The sequence below is a fragment of the Blastomyces dermatitidis genome, assembly GCF_000003525.1.
Source record: "Blastomyces dermatitidis ER-3 genomic scaffold supercont1.7, whole genome shotgun sequence".
NCBI lineage: Eukaryota > Fungi > Ascomycota > Eurotiomycetes > Onygenales > Ajellomycetaceae > Blastomyces > Blastomyces dermatitidis.
Window position 1 is genome coordinate 659,081 of NW_025544780.1, and position 6,471 is coordinate 665,551.

Below are 6,471 nucleotides of genomic sequence, written 5' to 3' on the forward strand. Positions count from 1 at the left end.
GATATGCATGTGACTTAACAACTTCAATACAAAGAGATTCAATGATTAACTCATGCAATTTCAATATCTACAGAATCAAATATAAAAGTACTGAAAGAATGCTTAGATACTTCTATATATTTCAATAATTTTAATCTCACTCTCTACTTATAAAGAATGAAAATGCTTGTGAAACTGAGTGTAGATGAAGATATCATTAGTTCATTAATTAATCAAGATTGATATATCAATGAATAATTGAAAGATTGCATGAAACAGAAGTTTCATTCATGAATGAAAGCATGTGAATCAGCATTGTAAATATCTGATAATATTGTGAAATATCTTGATATTCTCTTTCAAGACACTGTCATGTAACAGAAAGTATTAGATTGATTACAGAGTATCTGATAGAGAAACACTTCTCTTACAATATTTATCTCTGACTTTAACATCAAGATTCTAGAAGCAGGTGATCAATCTTGAAAGAATTGAATGAAGATTAACATGCTTAAGAAGATATTAACTTTCAAACTCTTACAGACTCTTATAAGTGCAGATAAAGATCAGACTTATGAAGACTTCTGCACACAGCTTCAGACAATGAATGATTATCTTATCAAGCTCAAGAATATACAGAACAGTGGCAGAAGATATTACATCTCAGTCACTTATACACTCACACTGAAGAACAATGATGCAGAGGCTATGAACTGAATACATTTAAATGTCTAATTATAAGCAAGAGTCTTCACTGTTTAAACAGACTTCTGAGTCTCTGAGATCACTTCTGAAGAAGTCACTAATCAACATTAATATGAAGTGTGTATTAACTGTAACTGATCAGAACATATTACTTTCAACTGCTGATCAATCTATGTATCTTCACACTCAAGAGAAAGATCAGTGCCTGTTCATGTCAATCACATTACATTAGAGAAAGATTCAGAGAATAACTATGAGAATGTCTCAATGAAACAGAGAAAAGATTAGCTTCTATTCAAATTCACAAATAGAAGCTTGAAGAGATCAGACAATAATAATTTGAAGAGAAAATGACAATAAATGCAATTCTTGTATCTACTGTGATTAATAACATGTATAATATGAAGACTATGATAGACAGCAGTCTATGATACTATGCAATGATAAAATCTTCAGTTATAAGATATTAGAATCTTCAGTGTATCTCTTTATCTAAACCTCAACTTCTCACAGAATTTGATAATCTGAAAGATGTTTGTACTCATTATATGATAAAGCTGATCATAGATGTGAAAGAACATCAATATGAAGATGTCTATGCATACAAAGTTGATAATCTTGATTATAATTCTATGTTAGAACTTGCCTGACTATCTGAACAAGGCATTTTATTAAACACTTAAAACAGAAGCTTGATATTCCCTAACAATGATAGAGTTTATAAAGATGACATTTACAAGATTATGAATCTGACACAGATCCCTGTCAATGCATATGAAATACTCTGAAAAAGAAGTCATCATTAAAATTATCAACAGAGTTATTAATAAATTCATTAATAGTAGAATTATATATCAATCTATTTCATCAGTCTGATCAATATTAAAAAGACTCTAGAAAAGTTATCTTATATTATAATAATAAATTCTTGTATAAAACTTTCTCAATAATATTATGAATATCTAGATATCTTTTAATAAGATAATATTATAAACATATCTCTCTTACAAGGTTCTGAAGTGAATCACAGTATTAAGTTAGAGAAAAAGAATGATAAGAACTCTGAATTATTATAAGACTCTCTTTATAACATGTCTTAAGATGAACTTCTTTTTCTTTGAAAGACACTTAATAATCTGTTGAATAAAGAATTCATATGTATTAGTAACTCTTTCACTGCAGTCTCTATTCTCTTTGTAAAGAAATCAGATAAAAAATTTCAATTCTGTATAAACTACTGAGATCTGAACAGATTAACAAAGAAAGATTGATATCTCTTATCTCTTATCAATGAAATTCTAGCACAGATCAGATGAGCTTAATAATTTATAAAATTAGATATTATTACTGTGTTTTATAAGATTCATATCACTGAAGAAGATAAATGACTTACAGTATTTCAAACATGTTATAGTCTCTTTGAATGAATAGTCACATTCTTTGAACTAGCTAACATTCTCAGTATATTTCAGAAGTATATTAACTAAGTACTTTCCAGATTTTCTTGATAAGTTTGTATCTACTTATCTAGATAACATTCTCATCTTCACTGATAAATTCGGAAAAGAATATCAAGAATATATGTGAAAGATATTACAATGACTACAAGAAGTAGAACTATTAATAGATATTAATAAGTATGATTTTAAAGTTAAGAGTATTAAGTATATGAGTTTTATTATAGAAGCTAGTAAGAGAATTCAAATGAATTCTGAGAAAGTCTTCATTATTCTTGAATGAGAAGCTCTGTGTACTGTGAAGAGTGTATAAAGCTTTATCAGATTTACTAACTTCTATCACTGATTTATATAAAACTTCTCAGATATTATGAGATCACTTACAGATCTTACTAAGAAAGACTCAGTATTTCAATGATCAATGAACATCAAAGCTGTATTTATATAGATAAAGAAGATATTCATTAATATCTCTCTACTGATAACATTTGATTCTGATTGTAAGATAGTTATTAAATCTGATTTCTCTGACTATATAATAGAAGAAGTGATATTGTAATATAATGATTAAGATGTTCTACAATTATATATCTTTATATCTAAGAAACTAAGTCTCACTGAATACAATTATAAGATCTATGATAAGAAACTTCTTACAATTATATACTGTTTAGAAGAATGACACTCTGAACTCTGAAGTGTCTCTGAATTTAAGATAGTCATAGATTATAAGAATCTCAAATACTTTATAACTACTTATAAACTCACTGAATAACTGATATGATAATCTGAGTTCTTAAGCTGCTTTCATTTTACAATACACTATCATTCTGACAGTCAGAACTTGATAACATATGCTTTCTTATAACAAGAGTAAGATATATTATCTGATATAACAGATACTCACTGAATGAATCAAGAGCATCAGCTCTTGAATCTGAAGATACTAGTTAATCAAGATGAAACAGTTTATAATACTATATATACTTCTTTAGTTAGAACTGTTATTGATATCTTCACTTTCTCTACACTGAATGAACTGTGATATACAGCAGCTTAAGCAGATGAACTTCTTCAGATTCTCACTGAAGCAGTATATTAAGAAGTATCTCAATTTTTCTCAGAACTACATATAAGAACTGATATCTCAGAATATTCAATCAATGATAATAACATTCTATAATTTCATAAATAATGCTAAGTCTCTCACTTTAAACTCTTACATACTCAGATAATGCAAGAGATGCATAATTTATATATAATCAGTTATTCAGACTGTGAATAACTGTATAGAATGATCTTCTGAGAGTTCTACTGATCTGAGATATTAAACAGTATTAGATGCTTCATCTGAAACTGTAATTACTATTCTTCTATTATCTTATGAAAGAACTGTAGAAAAGATCTATTGAAATTACTCAATATCTCTGATAGAATCTGATGAGATGTAGTAATTGACTTCACTATTAATTTATCTAAGAGTAAGAATTGTAGAAATATTCTGATCATCATGAATTAACTGAGTAAAGATATAATATTGAAATCTTATAATAAGATGAATGCTGAACAAGTTACTGAAGCTTTTCTATAGAGCTTATTCTATCAGATGCATGAATTACTGAGATCTATAGTATTGAATTAAGACTGTTAATTTATAAGTACTCTCTGAACAAGAATCTGTCAAGTTCTCAAGATTACACACTGTCTATCAACTGTCTATTACTTCATGATCAATAGTGCATCAGAACAGATAGTTCAGACTGTGAAGAATTATCTTCATAAGTTCTACAATTACTTATAAGATGATTGACATGATCTTCTTCTATACACAGAGATCACTATCAACAGTTGAGATATTATTTTAACAGATATAAGCTCATTCTTTCTTACATGTAGATATCACATGAAAGTGTTAAATCTTCTAGAGATTACACAGTTTATATCAGATCTCTGCAGTCTGATTCAGATCACTGATAATATAGTAATAAAGCTTCAAGATGTCTGTGATTGAGCAGAGATCTTCATGACAACTGTAAAACAAGATCAAGAGAATCAAATCAATATTCACTGAGATCTCACTAAATAATACAAGATAGAAGATCTGATATGATTGAATCTTAAGAATATACAAATCACACATTTATCTTATATGCTAGATTATCATCATACTAAGTATAAAGTGATAGAAGTTCTAGATAGTCATAACTACTGTCTTAATACATTATCAGAGATTTACAATGTATTTTATACAAGCTTACTTTATTACATTATCATCAATTCATTCTCTTCTCAACTGACTTCTAACTGACAGTCATCAGATATCATAGAAGAAGATAATAAGCTTGAGTGAGAGATTGAGAATATTCTCAATGAGAGATCTCATAGTCACAGTCAGTAATATCTTGTGAAATGAGTTAACTATAATCAACTGATCTGAACTCTGAGTTCTGTATTATCTGAAACAGTGACTCTTGATCAATGAGAACTGCTTCTGAAAGAAGAAGCTAATGTAATGAGCGGCGCCTGATCAATCATATAGACTATTTCATTACACTTCACAGATTTCAATCACTTCATTCTCAAACATGTACACTCCGATTCTCAGTCATTCTTGATCACTGATCCTCAACTGCTATGAACATGTACACTCTGATTCTCGGCCATTCTTGATCACTGATCCTCAGCCGCTACAAACGCGCATATATTCTTCCGCCCCGAAGCTCCACCGCGTACATCATCACATACATGTATAAATATCCATCTTAATTGCTGATTCTCGCACTTTCTCTTTCTTTCCTTCTCTAACATTTTTATCTTTGTTATATAAGACCTATCAATATTATACTGATCTATTCGGCGTAGGCCTCTTACATTGAGTGTCTTTCAAAGAAGAAGAAGTTCATCTCAGAACATGTTATAAAGAGAGTCTTATAATAATTCAAAGTTCTTATTATTCTTCTTTTCTAACTTGATACTGTGATTCACTTCTGAGTTTTATAAAGAGAGTATATTTATAATATTATCTTATCAGAAGACATCTAGATATTCATGATATTATTAAAAGAGTTTTATGTGAGAATCTGTTATTATAGTACAGACTAACTTCTCTGAAGCTTTCTTAATATTAATCAGACTGATGAAATAGATTAATATATAATTCTGCTATCAGCAATCTCTTCAGTGACTTCTTTTTCAAAGTATTTTATAGATATTAACAGAGATCTGTGTCAGGTTTATAGTCTTGTAAATATTATCTTCATCAATTCTATCATTGTTAGAGAATATTAAACTTCTGTTTTAAGTATTTAATAAAATGTCTTGTTAAGATAGTTAGACAAGTTCTAGTATAAAATTATAGTCAAGATTATTAACTTCATATATATAGACATCTTTATATTAATATTCTTCAATATCTATATTTAACTGTACTATGTAATGAATATAAACATCTTTTAAGTCATCAAAGTATGTGAGAAGTTGCGGTTTTAATAAGATAATGTGCTGAAGATTGTAATATTTTATAACTGAAGATTTAATCATTCTATAATAGCATAGATCACTGTCTATCATGACTCTCATATTATACATATTATCAATCACAGTAGATACAAGAATCATGTTCATTATTATATTCTCTTCAAATTGTTATTATCTGACCTCTTCAAGCTGCTGTTTGTGAATTTGAATAGAAGCTAATCTTTTTTCTGTTTCATCAGAGTGTTCTTATAGTTATCTTCTAAATCTTTCTTCACTACAATGTGATTGACGCGGACAGGCACTAGACTGACTGTGTAACCGTGTCTGAGATCAGAATCAGATTTTTTGATAGTCTTATTATTAATTTAACTAATCTCATTACACAGTTTTAACATTAAATAGTAGTCTTATACTGTCTCAGTGAGACTTACTATCTACTCTTATTTATTTTTCAAATGAGATTATGATTTTCACCTCTTAATTTAAATTATTTTTATTGCTTTAAATGACTTTAAATCGCATTTAAGTATTATCAAAAAGTGTTATTTTTTAAAAAATTAAAAATAGTCTAAAAAAACCTTAAAATGTCTAAAAATAGTAACTTTATACTAAGAATGAGACTAAATGAGATTAAATGAGATCACTTTTTTATTTTTTTCTAGTTATAATTTCATTTTAAGATCTGATATATAGTCACTTTATATGTTTTTTTAAGAACTAGTCTTAGCAGAATTCATGTCAAGAAATGTATGAGACCAGATTAAATGAAATTAAATGTGAAATTCATGATTTCTGTAACATGGCGGAACCGAAGCGGTGACTAGTCAGTGATGTCATGTAGAAATAGTTGTTT